This window comes from Eptesicus fuscus, chromosome 18 (genome assembly GCF_027574615.1).
Source record: "Eptesicus fuscus isolate TK198812 chromosome 18, DD_ASM_mEF_20220401, whole genome shotgun sequence".
Classification (NCBI taxonomy): domain Eukaryota; kingdom Metazoa; phylum Chordata; class Mammalia; order Chiroptera; family Vespertilionidae; genus Eptesicus; species Eptesicus fuscus.
Window position 1 is genome coordinate 38,203,867 of NC_072490.1, and position 17,333 is coordinate 38,221,199.

The following is a 17,333-nucleotide window of genomic DNA, read 5'->3' on the forward strand; positions in this document are numbered from 1 at the left end:
CTGATCCAGCCTGGGCTTGGTCTAGCCCTCTCCCCTCTGGTTTCATGCCAACCCTATTCCAACACCTTTTGTCCCTCAGTCCCATTCATTTCCCTCATTTCCTTGATTCTGCAACCCAGAGAGCTCCTCTACCTTCCTCCTCCTTCCTAGCCCCTTGACATGTGTTCTCCTTGCTCCTAGAAGATGAGAGAACCCAGAGCATAACCGGAGCCTGCCCGACAGCCACGCCAGCCACAGCAGGCAGCTGAGTCATAACCTCCAGCAGGAAACACTCCCTGTTGTGGGAAGAGGTCGCCAGTCGATGTGAAGATAATGCCCTAGGAAGTAGGTGGGTCCCTTGGCTCTATTAATGATGGCTTGTTTGTTTTGCATCTGTGCTACATCTTTGTACTTTCACTTCCCAAAATTGTCTGGTGCCTGGTGGCAGCCATCACAAGGCACTGACTTTAATGACTTGCGAGGGATGAGGATGATCCCCATGGGATCATAACAAGTGTGTTGTGAAACTTACCCAGGAGTTTGGGAAGTGGTTGGCCTTGAAACCTAACTCATACTCAGAATGCAGCCCAGTGCTGGTGCTATCCAGCATCATCGTGTACCTCCCAGCGAGCCCAGCTCACCTAGCGAACCGGACTGCCAGGGAGACCAAGGCTACGTGTGCCCTGGCACACCCTTACGCTCCTGCCCGAGCAAGTCAGTGATCTGAAGCTGTTTATAGCTGTTCCAGAGAGAGACAGGAGAGAGGGCAGCTACTACCTGGGAGCCCATGATCCTTTCTTGCTAAGCCTCCCTTTACATTTGGGGCCCGTGTTGTGCTCAACAAAATGTTTTCTTCCTTCCTTTTCTCACAGGCCCAGGGTCTCAGCCTGCTCTGTTCTCCTCTCAGTATATGCACTATCCCTTGGGAATCTCTCCCCCCAGGTCTGGCTGTCTTTTTCCCGGTTGCTCCAGAAGACAAGTCCACAGGGGCATTTTGCTTACTTTAATGCAAACCACCAGGGGGATCACAACCGTATTGGCCATTGGTTCACCAAGCTTGTCTTCGGAGTGGTAAAGAAATGCCTCGTGTTCTTCATTTTCTTGATGGCAGGCTCTATAAATTCTAATCGCTTCTGACTTGGCCTTAGTGCAGACATCTTTAGTGAAGGGCCTTCCTTTCTGTAAATGAATGAATGGCTTTAATTTCCTCTGTGTTAAATTACTACATATTTCTGTGTAACAACTTGCTATATAGTTAGTGGTTTAAAACAACATCAATGTTAATTACCTCACAGTTTCTGTGGGTTTGGAGTCCCAGCACAGCTCAGCTGGGTCCCCTGCTTAGAGTCTTACCAGCCAGGACGGTGGTCTCATCAGAGGTTTGACTGTGGAAAGAACTACTCCAAGCTCCTCAGGTTGTGGGCAGAATCCATCTGCTCTGGTTGTAGGACTGAGGTCCCTGTTTGTTTGTCTCTGGTTGTGATCTGGAGGTCACCCTCAGCTTCTAGAGCAGTGGTTCTCAGCCTTTTTAATGCCGCTACCCTTTAATACAGTTCCTCATGTTGTGGTGACCCCCAACCATAAAGTTATTTTCGTTGCTACTTCATAACTGTAATTTTGCTACTGTTAATGAATTGTAATGTAAATGTCTGTGTTTTCCAATGGTCTTAGGCTCTACAGCAGCGGTTCTCAACCTGTGGGTCGTGACCCACAGGTTGAAAACCACTAGCAGGGTCGCCTAAGACCATTGGAAAACACAGAGATTTACATTACGATTCATAACACTAAATAAAGTGTGGATAGAACATGCTAAGGAGCGCTTTAAGTGGGGCGATCACAGAAAGTGCTCTGAGGAAGTGGTATTAGAGTTGAGCCTTGAATGGTGACAAAGAGCCAGCCATATCTCCATTTGGAAAAAAATTAAGCTAGGAAAACAGCAAGTGCAAAGGCCCTGAGGTGAGAAGGAATTGGCCTGTTGGAGGAACTGAAAGAGAAAGCCCATTGGCTGGAGCTGAGATAATAGAGGGAGGTGGTGGGAGATAAGGTTGAGGATATTGGCTGATGGCTGATCTCTTGGGGTCTGATGGGCTATGGTAAAAGTTTGGATCTGATTCTTGTACGAGGGGAAGCCACGGAAGGGCTTCGGCAGGGATGTTACGTAATGTCGTTTATACTTTATGAGTCTCACTGTGTTTAATTTCTGGAGAACAGAGTTTTGGGCAGCAGGAATGGAAGCCAGGAGACCCATCTAAAGTCAACCACAGTTTTCTGGGCACTGATACCATCAGCCAGGGCCAAGGTCACAGCAATGGACTCGGGGAGAAGTGATTGGAATTCAAATCTATTTGGACTCGCCTCATTTACCTCCTAAACGTGGGAGTCAAACACTGCTGATTAGGTAAAGAAATCAGTCTTCAAATAGGAAATGATCAATATAGATCCTTCCCACGCACCACCTAGCGCTGCGCTCTCAGAGGCCGCAGCCGTCAACCCTCAGCCACACGAGGCCTTGCTCCAGAGGAGAGGTTCGTGACACAGTTAGAATTCTGCTGACAGAAGAAGTCCACCTGCGAGGCCCTTGTGCAAACTGACTTCTGCCCCCGTGGTGCGATGGTGGAGCATCCGTCAATGTTTTCTCTGTGATTCCGGAAGGAAAAGCACAGGGCCACTCAGTTCCCGGGGCTAAGGAGTGGGCGGGTTTTGTGCTGGAGCTCCAGGCCAACGCTCCTGGATGCCATGGAGGCGCAGCCCAGCCCCGTGGCTGAGAGCACAGCAGATGGTGGAGTCACTAGTAGATTCTGGGCGGCACCTCTGTTCCGCGGCGTGACCCTGAACAAGCCACTCCTCTCCCCTCTGCCTCCGTTATCTCATCTAGAAAGTGGGACGACAGTAAGAAGGACCTCATAGTCATGACTTGAATTTCATGAAGGAACACTGTGAAGCGCTGTTAGAAAGTGAAAGCACATGCTATAAATATAAAGGTGTTTGCTAAATTAACAATAGTTGGTCAGATAATTTGATTCCCTTTAAGACCTTCACAATATACAGTATACGGAACCTATTAAAAATGCAAGTTGCTGCCTCTTCCTTTATTCTAAATATCAGAACATCTCTTATGGAAAGAAACTATGAAATTTGATGCCAGACAGACTTGATGTAACTCCCAGACCTGCCATTCACTGGCCGTGTGACCTTGGGAAAGTCACTTAGCCTCCCTGGAAGCGACGTTTTCTTCATGGGGGACAGAAAGAATAATTAGAGTTCCGTGCTGGCAAATAGCTGATAACAAGCTCTCTGAAAATAAAGAGGTCCTTATTTGTAGTGTTTTCTGATTTCCGTGGTGTAAATGCCATGCTAGCCGATTTGAAGCTACGCGTTGTGCTAAGCGCAGAGCTGGGAGGAAGGACATGTGGTCCGCTCCGCTCTGGGAAGCCAGCACACTTGCTCCAGCATGTTCATGGGTGAAAACAGGATCTAGCATTTGCTGAACACTTACTATGCGTGTAGTTCTAAGCACTTACTCTTCGAAGCAGCCCTATGATGAGCTGTCATGATCATCCTTATTCAGCAGATGCCGTGGAGGCATAGCGGGGTGATTTGCCCACCGTCACACTGCTGGCCCTCAGCTCAGTGCCTGGCCCACTGGCCCAGGAAAAGATAGGCCGCGAGATTCCTACTCCCCCTCCTCCTCCTCCTTTCCTCCCCCTCCTCCTCCTCCTCCTCCTCCTCCTCCTCCTCCTCCTCCATCTTCTAGAGAATGGAAAATGGGAGGAAGAGAGAGAAAGAGAGAAACATTGATGTGAGGGACACATCGATTGGTTGCCTCCCACATGCACCCTGACTGGGCCAGTGATCAAATCTGCACCCCAGGTACATGCCCTTTGATCGGGAATCGAATCCGCTACCCTTCGGTGCATGGGCCGACAATAACCACTGAGCACACTGGCCAGGGCAAGCTATTTCTTAATGTTCAGTCATTTCTCTAATGTTCTATTGGTTCTCAGACAGTTCACCGCCCCCCCCCGCCCCCCATTGTCATTCTTCTAAAGGAACTAAAAACATTTCGTCTTTTCCATTAAAGTAAGGATGAGAGTATGAGGTTCAAAGAATCACTCTCTTAGCTATTTGGGTAAAAGCTGAGAATTCCACTCTGCTGGAAGAAGAATTAGGGATGGAGAGAAGATATGGATGTTTATTGAGTACCTACTATGCGCTAGGTGCTTCATATGCATTTAATAATCTCAGAGGTAGAAAGAATTATCCTCACCCTGCTCCCCACTCAACAGATGAAGATACTAGGATTCAAAGAAATTAGTGACTTGCCCGATTTTACATCACTGCTGAGTGGCTGTGCTGAGATTTGAACCCAGGAGCATGGGTGAAACTTGCTTCTTTCCCTTGTGCCATGCTGCTGACGCTTGGGCTCCCCTGTGCTGTGAACTTCAACAAGGGTGCTTTTTGGAACTCGGGTTGGAACTCTGACATAAACAGCTATGCCGATCACGGAGCATCTGTTGGCGGCCGGCCCAGCCCTCCTTCCTCTGACCGCCATCAGTAAGAACAGTGGCACGGCCAGTGTCAGGACCAGTGGCCTAGAAAAACACAGGGGCCCCGCTGTGGGCCTCTGGTACTGTTTATATGAGACTGCTCAGACCATGCCCTGGGGATGTCCAAATCCCTGGCTGGTTGTTGAGGGAAAATATCAGCCAGGGCTCCATTTCTGGTCCTCATCTACACACATTCCAAAAGAAAAACAGTCCATTTTAGCTCATGACCAAGTTAACTCTGAGACTGCAGGGACCCAGCCCTACTTGTCAGTACTCACGTTCATCTTATTTGTCTTCAGTCCAGGGCCAGTATCCAGAGCAGTCCTGAGTTTAACTTACCTGCATGGCCAGAGGGTCTAAGTAGATGAAATTACATGTAAATGGATCTTTAGAAACACTAATGAAATATTACTACTATGGTATCTGGGTTTTTTTTTTGACCCAACAAGTTGAATGGGGCGGGTTTTCAAGCATTACAAGGAGCCCTAGAATATACAAATGGAAAGGGACTTTATTTCATTTGTTCATTCACCAAATGTTTGAGCAGCTTCCATGTTTCAGAAATTGTTGGGTATTCACATTAAGAGATGAATTTGGCATGATTCTCATTAATACGAAGCTTATGGTCTAGTAGAGAAGGCGGCTCCGTAAAGCAATCCTATAAATACATCTAAAATTGCAACTGTGAAAAATGTTATGAAAGGGAAGTATATGATCCAACGAAAGACTTAATTAAGGGGCCAGAACCAAACTATGGGGGTCCTGGAGGCTTCCCCAAGGAAGTGACATTTGAAGAGTCAGGTGGGGGTTGATGGTGGGTAGTGGAGAGAGAACCCCAGGTAGAAGACTTGAAGGTGGAAGATAACATACCTATTTCAGGTGGAAAGAAGGCCAGAGTGGCTGGATCATTGAGGCTAAGTGAGAGGGTGGGGTGAGATGAGACTGGGAGGTGGGCAGGAGCCAGGTCACAGAGGGACTTGTCTCCAACTTCAGGCTATTGCTCAGTGTCCTGGGAAGGCATTGAAGACTTCCAAGCACCAGGGTAACATGATTGGTGCTGTCCTTAAAGCATCGGTGGAGGGGAGTATAGAGGGAGGAAAAGGTGGTGGAGTGTGGGGTTGGGGAGTTCAGATATATCATTTCAGCAGCCAAGGGGAGAAATGACCGTGGCCTGACCTAAGAAGGTGCTAGTCCAGTTCAGGGAGTTTTAGTAAGTACACTGACAGGACTTGGAATTTGTTTTCGTGGAGAGGGGGTGGAGAAGGGAGACGAGGCACCATAGATAAATTCCAGATTCATGGTTTATGTGGATAGATGGATGTTAATCTCATTCACTTGAAAAAAGACCGGATTGGTTGAGTTTATTCGTAAGTTTAAGCTAAGTAATGCTGAGGTAACAAATGACCCCCAAATCATGGTCAAAACAAAGGCTCATTTTTTTGCTGTACTATTTGAACATGGGGTCAGCTGTATTTCTGTCCTACATCATCTTTATGGTAGGGTGATGAGCAGAGGCTGTTCACAGGGCAGGGGGAATTGAGACATACTGATTCTTGCAGTTTTGGAAATTACACGCATCACTTCTTTTTTTAAATCCTCACCCAAGGATATGTTTATTGATTTTAGAGAGGCGGGGAGGGGAGAGAGAGAAACGTTGATTGGATGCCTCCCATAGGCACCCTGACTGGGGAATCGAACCTGCAGCTTAGATATGTGTCCTGACAGGGAATCAAACCAACAACCTCTTGGTGTATGGGACGATGCTCCAATCCTCTGAGCCACACTGGCTAGGACAACACATGTCACTTCTTATTCTCCGTAGGTCAAAGCAAGTCACATAGTCATGCCTGAGTGTAGATTCTTCCTGCAGAGGGGCCTCCCAGGGTGGGAGATAAGTATTTGAAACAATTAAGACAAATCTGTGGAAGGGAAATTTAAATTTCAACTTCACCATCTGTAAAACATGGATGATAATAGTGTACACTATATAGGATTACTGTGTTGGTTGAATGAGTTAATGCATGGAAAGTGTTTACAGCATGCACACACAATATATCCTGTGTCTCAGAAAGGAAAAGGAATTTGCCCAGTGATTTCTATTCATATATGCCCCCAGTCCACCTAACTCTCGGTGTGTGATAAAAATAAAATTACATATGACAAACATTTATTGGTACATTTATACACTCTGCCGGCACTGTGCTGGCCTGAGATTTGGGTAGGAAGACTTCCTCTTTAAGAAATTTATGCTATAATAGGGCCAAGGGATATGCCAACAAGTATGAAACCCAGGGGTCATGTAACAGAGCTAAGTCAGAGTGGTCTGCTCTGGACTTCCATATTTTCCCTTTGGATGAGGAAACATGTCTGAAATCCCCACCATTTCTCAGAAGTAGTGATTCTTGACCTGGATCTTGAAGCCTTAAGTTGTTCATCAGATGGGCAATGTGGGAAGGGCATTCCAGGAAGAGGGACCAGCGCATACACTTGTGGAGTCAGAGCTGCCTGATGTATCTGTAAACTCTACACAGTGAACTGAGCATCAGCACCCACCTCTCCCAGCCAGGGACTCACCAGGAGCGCTGGGCCACCAGGGTATGCCTAATGACCTGGTTTCACTGAAACCTGCCAGCTGGTTTCCTGGCTCTTATTTTGTTCAGTGGATATTTGAGCTGAGTGTGGGGTGAGGAGAAAGAGTTTAACTTTTGGAGAATGTGGGATCCCTTGTCACGTCCCGCGTGTTTCAGAGATCCCGTTCGGGTCCGGTTTCTGGAGAAGGCCGCAATCAAAATGAAGAGAAGCTAGAAAAGAATCAATTTGGGAAAATGTGGGGCCAGGCGGGAGCCCACCTCTAGTGGGAGGACTTCCAAGCTCTGGCCTTTGCTCTATCCCTTTTATTAGAGTTCTGAGATACACCCATTGCCCTTAGGCAGGTAATTCCAGTAACAGACAGATGATCTTTATCAATAAGGATTTACATGATTATTTGGTGGGGAAGTTGCCTCAGTTACCATTGTCTCAATTAGATAGGGGGTGGTTTGCTCTGACCTTTAGCTTCAAGGTTGACCAGCCTTCCCGGGTTCCCTTTTCACATAACTACCAAGTAACAATGTTCGGTTTCTGGCAGGAGAATGATTTTTGCATAAAGCAGGGAGAGATACACTTGACAGTTATCATCGGGAAAGGTACTCTGAGGAAATACTTTTAAAAGAATTATTAAAGGATTTGGCCAAATGGATCACAACCTAATGCCTTTCTTCAGTTTCTCTCCACAGACCTTCAGTAAAATTCTACTTTACTGTCTGAATGTAATAGAGAGTATATTTTAGTGTCTATGTATTTGTGTTTATGTGCGTGTAAGCAACTGCTTGTTTGATAGGAGGTGATATATTGAACTTGACTGTAATGAAATGGGGGACCTGGCCATGAAGTCCAGGTACATTTGAGTCCCAGATAAGCATCATGGCATTGTTGGCATGCCAAGTAAAATGTAGGCAGTGCTAGGACATGGACATTTACAAGCAGGTTGGGCCATTGTGTAAATGGCCTTGAACATCAAGCTAAGAACTTGGACTTGAGCATTCAAAGTTCAGAACTGTTTATAAGGACACAGGATTAATGTCATATGGGCGACTAGAGAAAGAACTATCATCTCTTGGTAAAGATGGCTAAGATGTCCTCACATGCCCTCAAGAGAGCCTGCCAACATTGGTGTGATTGAGGAGTGAGAGAAAGAGGGGGAGAATTCTGTTCAGTTTCAAGATAAACAGTATTTCTTTAAAAAGAAACCAAAACCTGCCATATCTCTATGTGGTGTTGCTATGGAAAGAGCTATTTTCATCAGATGTGAGAGCAGGAAGCCACATAAAACAGAGAGAAATGGCCAGAAATGCAGGCTCAAAATATCCCTGGGCTGCCCTAACTTAGCAGCATTTTTTAGAGAGGCCAGTTTCTGCATGCTTATATGACAAGAATGAGAAAAATGGAAGGCCTCAATGACCTATTCCTTCCATTTTCTCATTGAACAAGAAAACATGCCTAACATCCGTGGAACAGAAGAGGTATTCCAAGTAAATGACAATTTTCAGAATGAAGAATGGTCCCCTGATGGCACGTCTGTGACCTCATGCCCTTCACAGCCTTCCCCTCCCGACCCCACTACTGTCTTAGAACGAGGTAGCAGATCTCGTTGCCTTCCTGCTGAATGTCTGCACTGAAGCTCTTTGACCAGTTGTGCTTGACTTTTTAAGGGACATATTATGCTGGTGAAGTCTGAGAGACCTGTAGTGAGGACATGCAGATCTTTCCAAGCAAAATATGTCTTAAAAAGAAGCACATTCATAACGTTGGAAAAAGAAAGCATAGTCAACACTTGGAATGAGACGCTGGAGCCACCTGAGGTGTCTGAGAATATGACTGGTGCCTGAGTGAGTGGTGAAGGGTTGGGGTAATAATTTGCAGAGTCTTGGGACTCTGGGAGCTGAATGCTCCTGTAGAATGCACTAGCAACCAGGGAAGCAAATAATATTTGGTTAGCATGTCTGGCTCCTCTGTGGACTGTGGTCAGGATCTGAAAGTTGACACAGTTCCTGAGCTGAAGAAGGGAACAGTTGGCAAGTTTAGGCAGCAAAGGGCTAGGACATTAGGTCTTGTGTCTTCAGAACAGTTTTTTGGGGGGAACGGACCTCTGCTTGAGAAGTGAACGTGAAAACGCATCCATAGAGAGAGCAACGAGGGGCTCAGACACCAACCAAACGTTATTTCCTGCTCGCTCCGTGCAGTTTCTCAGAGTAACCTCTTGATTGCTCACACTGACAACACGGGTCAGAAGGGCAGAGTGCAGACTAGGCACTTGATTGAAAACAATTCTGTTGGGTGTGGGAACCCAGGGCATGGTTATTTTCTCATGGCTGGCAACATTTCTTAAAGTTTTGCGTAAGACATGAGCCATATGGGTTTGCCTTCTTTAGACAGCTGCAGGTCAGGGAGAAGGCAGACTGAAGCCACTAAAATGCCTGGGTCCTGTTAGAGTGGCATCCAATTGAATTTGACAAGTATTGATTTATTTATTTTTAATATAATTTTATTGCTTTCAGAGAGGAAAGAAGAGGGAGAGGGAGAGGGAGAGAGATAGAAGCATCAATGATGAGAGAGAATTACTGATCGGCTGCCTCCTGCATGCCCCATACTGGGGATGGAGCCTGCAACCCTGGCATGTGCCCTTGACCGGGAATCTGACCGTGGCCTCCTGGTTCACAGGTCAATGCTCAACCACTGAGCCACGCCGGCCGGGTTTGACAAGCATTTATTGAGCAGGTACTATGTCTGAGGCATGAGAATACAGAGAGAAACACACGTTGTTCCTCCCCAGAATAATTCACAACCCATTGGTGCACACACATCCACAAATAGCTGTGATTAATGCTGGGATTCTAAAACAATTGTGGGAGGTGCTGGACTGGACATTTTCTGTGTAGCTGGTGTCATTTAGTCCTCCCAGAAATTCTGTAAGTTAATGCATTTATGATCACCCCCTAGGCTGTATCAGGCCCCCTCCCAGATTGCTATAGTCTTTTGTGTTAAGCTAGGCGTTTCATTTCTCCCACTGAATTGTAACTGTCTATTGGCTTGCTGGCTCCCCCTCAGTTGTGTGTATCCCCAGTTCCTAAGTCTTTGCTTGGCATTCCAGGTGGCCAGTACATGTTTGTTGAATAAACAATGAATGAATGACTGTTAAGATATTCACAGAGCCTCTCCCTTCCCATCTTACTTAGGTGGGTGCTACCAGGGACCTCTCATGCTCATTTGTGTGTGTGTGTTTGTCAGTTGCTGAATGAAGTTTTCATCCCTTCTGTAGTTTCTTACATTCCCTTAGCTGGTTATTTGCAGCCATTCCCAGTCAATCCGGGAGTCCTGTTTAGATTCACACAGACCTGTATTTAAGATTCTTTTCCTTGTCACTTACTTAGGACCGTGGGAGATTTTCTTAATGTTTGGGAGCTTTAGTTTCACCACCTGTAGATGGGGCTGATGGCAACACCCTATTTCATAAGGATATGGAGAGACTTAAATGAAAAAGATGCATGTAAATGCTTTGCACAGTGCCGGAAACACACCGAGTGCTCAATTAATGTTCTTATTCTGAAGCTTTGTGCCAGTGCTGGGGCGGGTGAGGGGAGTAATGCCCCCAGAATTGCCGAGGGCTGACATCTTATGCCCCTCATCACAGAGGAAGCGAGAACTCAGGGCTTCCACCTAACATTTCCAAAGATTATGTTTTTCCACAAATAGTTTTTTTTTTTTTTAAAGAAAAATACAAAATGTAAGAATGTTTGAATCCAGCCCAAGAATGTACGTTATGTTCTTTAAAAAGGAAACATCAACAGAGTGTTGGGTGACAACCAGTCTCATGCGGATCTTTCAAACAAAGCAGAGAGGGCATTCCATGGAAAGTATTTATGCAGAACCTTAGCTGAGGGAAATGAGTTCTAAGCTTCCTTCTAATCCAGAAGACAAGGGGTCAAATTGCTAGGTTTTGTAGCAAGACTTTTGGATGAGCATTGTAAAAGCTGAGAGGACAGAGCTACTCCCGTGGAGCCTGTGGGGAGGCCTTAGAAGAGGCAGCCAGACCTGGTGGGGGCGCCTGGGAACCTGCAACACAGCTGACTGTCAAGGCACAAACTCTCCCACCCCCTTGCACAGGTTGATGTCTCCAGGTCTCAGTTTTCCCATCTGTAAAACGGGCACAACTCTAGGTAGTTATCTAACAAGGATGTAAGGAGTGACTGCACAAGCTACACTCAGCATGATGTCTGGAACGGTGCCTGGCACAGTGCCTGGCACACAGTGCTTGTCAGTGAATGTTGGCAGTGTCTTCCTCCTTCCCGCCTCCTCCGCTTCCTCCTCGGTGATTACTCTCATTATTCTTACTTCTCTCATTACTACTGCTATTCTATCTTTACTGTTACTTCTCTCATTATTACCACTACTTCTCCTATTACATATTCTGTTACTAGTACTATATTTTACTAATTCTGTTGCTACTGTCATTACTGTGTCTATGTCTATGACTACTACTGTTACTCCTCTGCTTTCTTCTATTAGTACTACTTCCTTCATCACTACTATTACTATTTCTTCTCTTCCTCTTCCTTCTTCTATTACTGGTATGACTTCCACTGCTATTTCTATTACTCCTACTTCTATTACTACTAATATTACTTCAATCACTATTGCATCTACTATTAGTTCTTCTTTTGCCACCACTTCTACTTTTAATATTATTACTACTGCTACTCCTATACGAGCTCATCATTTATGTCAATATGGTCATTTTATAAATGAGGAAACGCTGGCTGAGAGAGAAGAAAGAACCTGCCAAGATCTAAATTTGCTGGGGGCAGAGGTGGCCCCAGACCCAGGCCTCCTGACTCCCAGTGCAGTGTTTCTTTCATTCCTCCGGGATCAAGCACTTGGACTAAGTGCTACAACGGTAATTCATGATCGTGGGGACTGAAGATAATTCACTAAGTGGAGATGAGACTCAGGGGAGCGCTTACTGGCTGCGTGACCGTGGGTGATCCTTTCACACTCTGTACCTCACTTTCCTCACCTGCGTGGTGGGGATCAAGAAGTGCCTGTCTCATGGGGCTGTGGTGGGGATTAAATGAGTCAGTGCAGGTCAGAAGTGCTTCTTCCAGGGACTAGCCTGCTCCTAACCAACAGGACCTCACTTATCCTGCCCCCAGCCTCTGTCCACTGCCTGTCTTCAAGTCTCTCTCCTCCCAGCAAGGGGAAGGAATACCTCATCCATTGTCTGGCCAGGTGTTAGACTGGAACAGGCACCTCTGGCTGAGAACTTGAGCCATCTCTGTCTGTCTGGCGTCTTTCCCTCCCCATCTCCTTCCTGTCCCCTCTCTCTCTCTCCTCCCCTCCCTGTCTCTTCTCCTCACCCCCTTAGTCTCCTGCTGCTTTGTGGGGTGGCCAGGACAGGGGTGCCAAGTGGGAAGAGCATGTTTACTTTGAATAAGTGCTGCTGGTGGTGCTTGATGCTGTGAGTCATCAGAGGTCAAGAGCACGGATGCCGGAGCCTGCTGTGTGTAATCCCTGGCTCTGCTTCCCCGCTTTGTGAGCTTGGGGAAGTGACTTTACCTCTCTGAGCCTCGGTTTCCACATCTGTTGCAGGGGTGAAAGAATTGAATAGACGTCAAGCTCTGAGTACAGAGCCTGGCACACTCTAAGTCTAAGCGCTAAGTGACAGGCTGTGCCTGGAAGGCCACGCCCTCGGACAGCGCTGGGACTGCAGGGGCATGTGTGTGGCTGTTCAGCTGGGACGCTCCTCCTGACTTGTTTTCCAGGACAGACTGCAGAGCAGAGGACACTGGACTGGAAGAGATCGTGCAGACCTTGTCAGCCCCCTCACTTACTGGGAGGGATTCCGAGGTCTGGGAGGGATGTGACTTGCTTAAGCTGGAATTAGCTGGACCGAGCTGGAATTAGCACCCCGTGCCATTGCGAAACGAAATTTTAATTTTTCTTTAAATATTTTAAATTTAAATAATAGCCACATGTGGCTAGTGGCTCCTGTATCAGAACCACTAGCCACGTGTGGCTATTTCAATCACGAGAAAGCATCTTAGAGCCTCAAGTCTCTGCTTCTGCTTATGAAGGTGTAATTCTAGATAACAGCCGGCATGCAAACACCCCCTCCCCCGCAATCAGAACTCCTAAAGCTGCGGAGCCTTAGAAGCATGCATCCTCCTCACCTCACTGAGAACCCTGATGTCTTTACCGGACAAGTAGCAGAGAAGGCAGAGACGTGAGAGCTGTTTGAGCTCTTCCTCCCTCCCACCCAGGGACCAGTGTTCTGCCCCTGTTCTAGGTCTCCCTTAATGGCCTTTGTTTGATTTCAGTCCACTTGGAGGACTGTGTTTGCACATCGTGAGGATTGCTGGCTCTCCTCTGCTCATCTCTGCTGCTTGCAAACATCTAATTTTCTTATCTGCAGACTAGCGGCCTCTTATGTTTCATTCATAAGGCATTTATCTCCACCTTGCACTTCTGCTACGCTGATTTCCACAAGGAACTAGCAATTCAGCTTCCCAGGGGTCCACACTTCGGTTTCTCTCATGCCTTCCCCATCTCCTTGCTGTGATTAAGCACCATAATTCTCCCTCTGTCTAATCGTCTCTTCCTGCCTGGGTGAGCCGCTGCCTCTCCAGCCATCTGAAAGGATGATGCCTGGGCTGGCCACAGAGGTGATTTTGCTGAATGTATTGGTAGTGATTAGAAAGCACCAACCTGTTGTTAATAATGAGAAAGCATCTTGGAGCCTTAAGTCTCTGCTTCTGGTTACGAAGGTGTCATTCTAGATAACAGCTGGCCTGCAACCCACCCATCAGAATTCCTCTAGGCTGGGGCACTTCCTGGCCGCTGTTTCTTAGCTGACTTAGATACAATGGCCCTCCCTCCCTCCCTCCCTCCCTCCCGCCCTCCCTCCCTCCCTCCTTTCCTTTCTTCCTTCCTCCCTCTTTCTTTCTTGCTTTGTTTTTATTATTACTGATTTTCAGAAGGTAACCATGTACTTTAAAATTTCTTTTTATTTTTCCATTAGAGTTGACATTTAATATTGCATGAGTTTTAGGTGTACGGCATAGTGGGTAGACATTTATTTAACTTACAAAGTGACCCCCCTGATAAGTCTAGTACCCACGTGGCACCACACATAGTTATTACGATGGTATTGACTATATTACCTATGCTGTGCTTTCCATCCCTGTGGCCACTTTTACGTCTTAATCCCTTCACCTTCTTCTGCCTCCCAAACCCCTTCCATCTAGCAACCGTCCGTCTGTTCTCTGTATCTATGGGTTTGTGTCTGTTTTGTTTGTTCAGTTATTTTGTGTGTGTGTTTTTTTAGATTCCACATATGAGTGAAATCATATGATATTTGCCTTCCTCTGTCTGACTTATTTTACTTAGCTTAATACCCTCTAGGTCCACCCACGTTGTTATACATGGTAAGATTTCATTCTATTTTATGGCCAAGTAATATTCCATTGTGTATACGCACCACATCTTCTTTATCCAGTCATCTATCAATGGACACTTAGGTTACTTCCATATTTTGCTATTGCAAATAACACTGCAGTGAACATAGGGGTACATATGTCTTTTTGAATTAGTGTTTTAGATTTCTTTACATAAAAACCCAGAAGTGGAATTGCTTGGCCAAAAGGTAGTTTTATTTTTTATTTTTTTGAGGAATCTCCATACTGATTGCCACAGTGGCTGTGCCAGTTTTCAATCCCACCTACGGTGCTCAAGACTTCCTCTTCTCCACGTTCGGGCCAACCTTTGCTGTTTGTTAATTTGCTGGTGATAGACATTCTGACAGGTGCAGTTTTAAAATGAAAAGAATGATGCGAAGGTATTCATCACTTCACAGACTGCAAGTGTCTTCGTCACCTTCCTGCACACCCCTCCTCTCCGGATTCACGTTGAAAGCTGACTTCGTGCAGCTCTAGTTAATTTACGGGCAGAGTGCTCATTGCGCTGTGCCAGAGATTCTTCTAAAGATTAGTAATCAGAGCATCTGCAGTGGATGAGTGCCCATTTGATCAGCATTCAAAAAGGACTCCACCCCAGAATAAAGGCTTCCTATTCTTCCCTTTAATTCTCAAGACCACCCTGTGAGGAAGGTCCTAGCATTAGCCTATGTTATAGATAGAAACAGGGAAAAACTGAGGAAATCACTCACCCAGAGCTGCACAGTGGCCAAAGCAGGCTTCATATGCAGGTTTGACTGCAAAGCCCATGCACTTAACCCTGGGCCACACAGTGCGCTGTCACGTAGCGAGGGCAGAGCTGGGAGCCGGGCAGGAAGGTGCGTGGCGTTATGGTGGGTCTCTGTTGTTTTGGGCTGCCCAGCAATCTTTCCTTTCCTTCCTTTTGGGAAGAGCACCTTTGTTTGGGCCAGGTTCCCCAAAGCAGGCCCTCAGAGGGGATATAAGTTCAAATGAGCTATTCAGAAATATATGGTGAAGGGAGAAGATTTGACTTTGCTGGGCACACAATGTGATATATAGATGATGTATCACAGAATTGTACACTTGAAACCTATATGTGTTTATTAACCAATGTCACCCCAATACATTTAATTAAGGAAAAGCAAGTGTTTCCAGGAGAACCTGGTAAGGAAGTCGGGAAGTAGGCCTGGGACAGGAGGAGTTGCCCAGCAAGGGACCCCCTAGCCTCAGCCCGATTCCACGGGAGTTCTGGAGTGTAAACTGCACCGACTTGAGGCCAGAGAGCTGAATTTTCCTACCCCTCCCCCAACGCAGGGTCACCCATGGGCGCTGTAAACTCCGGGTCCCCCGGCTCTCTGAGCTTGCAAGTGGCTCCAGCAGCCCAAGCAACATCCTTTGAAGAAGGTTGCGCATGGGCGCTGGGAGAAACACGCTGGGGCAGGGGGAAGAGAGAAGGTCAAAGGGGTTCAAGGGAATGTGAACGGAGCAGACATTGGATGTGTCCTCTGTACTCCTCAGTTTTTCATGGAGGGGATGTCCTCTTTGCATTCCTTTGGAGCCCATCAGTCGGGATCAGGGTTTCTCAACCTCTGCACTGTTGGCATTTGGGGTGGGAGGATTCTTGGTGGTAGGGGCTGGCCTGTGCCTCGGCGGATGCTCAGCAGCATTCCTAGTTGTCACAACCCATTGATGCTCAACAGTATCTCCAGACAGTGACAAGTGTCTCCTGGGGGCAAAATCGCCCCCCACTGAGAACTGCTGGTCAGGTGATCTGCCTTCCCCTGGCAGGGGGATGGACATTTGACCCAAGCTGCAGTAGTCAGACTCTCCCACCCAGGAATTTCGCTCTTGCCAAGTGATGCAAGAGCATACATGGCTGGGGGTGATTAATCAAGAATGCTGTGTCCTAAAGAGACTAAGCCTTGTTTTTCCTCCTCTGATTCGGAGTTTTCCTCTGATTCTGCGTCACTCAGAGCCTTCAATAAATTTCTTCTCTGCTTCAGTTAATCTGAATCAGTTCTGTTGCCTTTGATGAAAGACTCTTAATGAATATAGTGACTAATCTGTTAAATTTTATGACTTGGAATCTCTAACCCAAGAACTAAAAAGTATCTGTAGACACAATGGAAAGGAGAACTCTGCTTGACCGTGATCACTTCTCCTGGTTCCTGACTCTCCACTTCCTCCCTCTTTCCCACCTTCACATACATTCGATTGACAGTTGTATAGGGTTGGATTAATTAATTAAAATAGTGAACAGTCCCCTTGGGAGAAAGACTCTTGCTTTGCTACTTCACTCAGCATCGGCTACTGGAAAATTCCTTGCTTCAGAAGACATCCTCTTACTAGGGGACGTCTATCTGGACTTTTTCCACAGATTTATCTTTCCCATGTCGCAGATGCAGTTCTCTCTCTCCAAAAAAGGAATTGTTAATTTTTTTGGACTTGGAGACTACCCATTCTGTTTTCCTGGAAAGTTATCTAAGACTCTGGAATTGTTCCACTCCTAGAGATGTGTGGTGTAGACTGTCCTTGATGTTTGAGGATGGCTATATCGGGGATGGTGTGTGCAGCTGAACGCGTGAGCCCTCCATCTTTCCCAAGATTATATGCCATCTCCTCTTAGCTCTAGCACGTAGCTTTCTGTGTCTGCATGAGCTGCTCTACTGCAAAATATCAAGGGAAAGCACTAACGGGAGCCTGTCAGTGCTCAGAAACACTTACCAAAACATGTTCAACTATCTGATGACGTTTTGGGGAATTGCCATTAGGAAAAGTA

The 17,333-nt window shown here is 46.5% G+C and overlaps 1 long non-coding RNA gene across 1 annotated transcript in view; it reads left to right on the forward strand.

Annotated features, from left to right (window-relative positions):
* Positions 1 to 204: 204 nt before the first annotated feature.
* Positions 205 to 17,333, forward strand: part of LOC129152170 (uncharacterized) — a 113,311-nt gene continuing 96,182 nt past the window's right edge. Inside the window, exon 1 of the long non-coding RNA XR_008558908.1 lies at positions 205 to 328. This is a non-coding gene — a long non-coding RNA (uncharacterized LOC129152170). The remainder of the gene's footprint in view (positions 329 to 17,333) is intronic.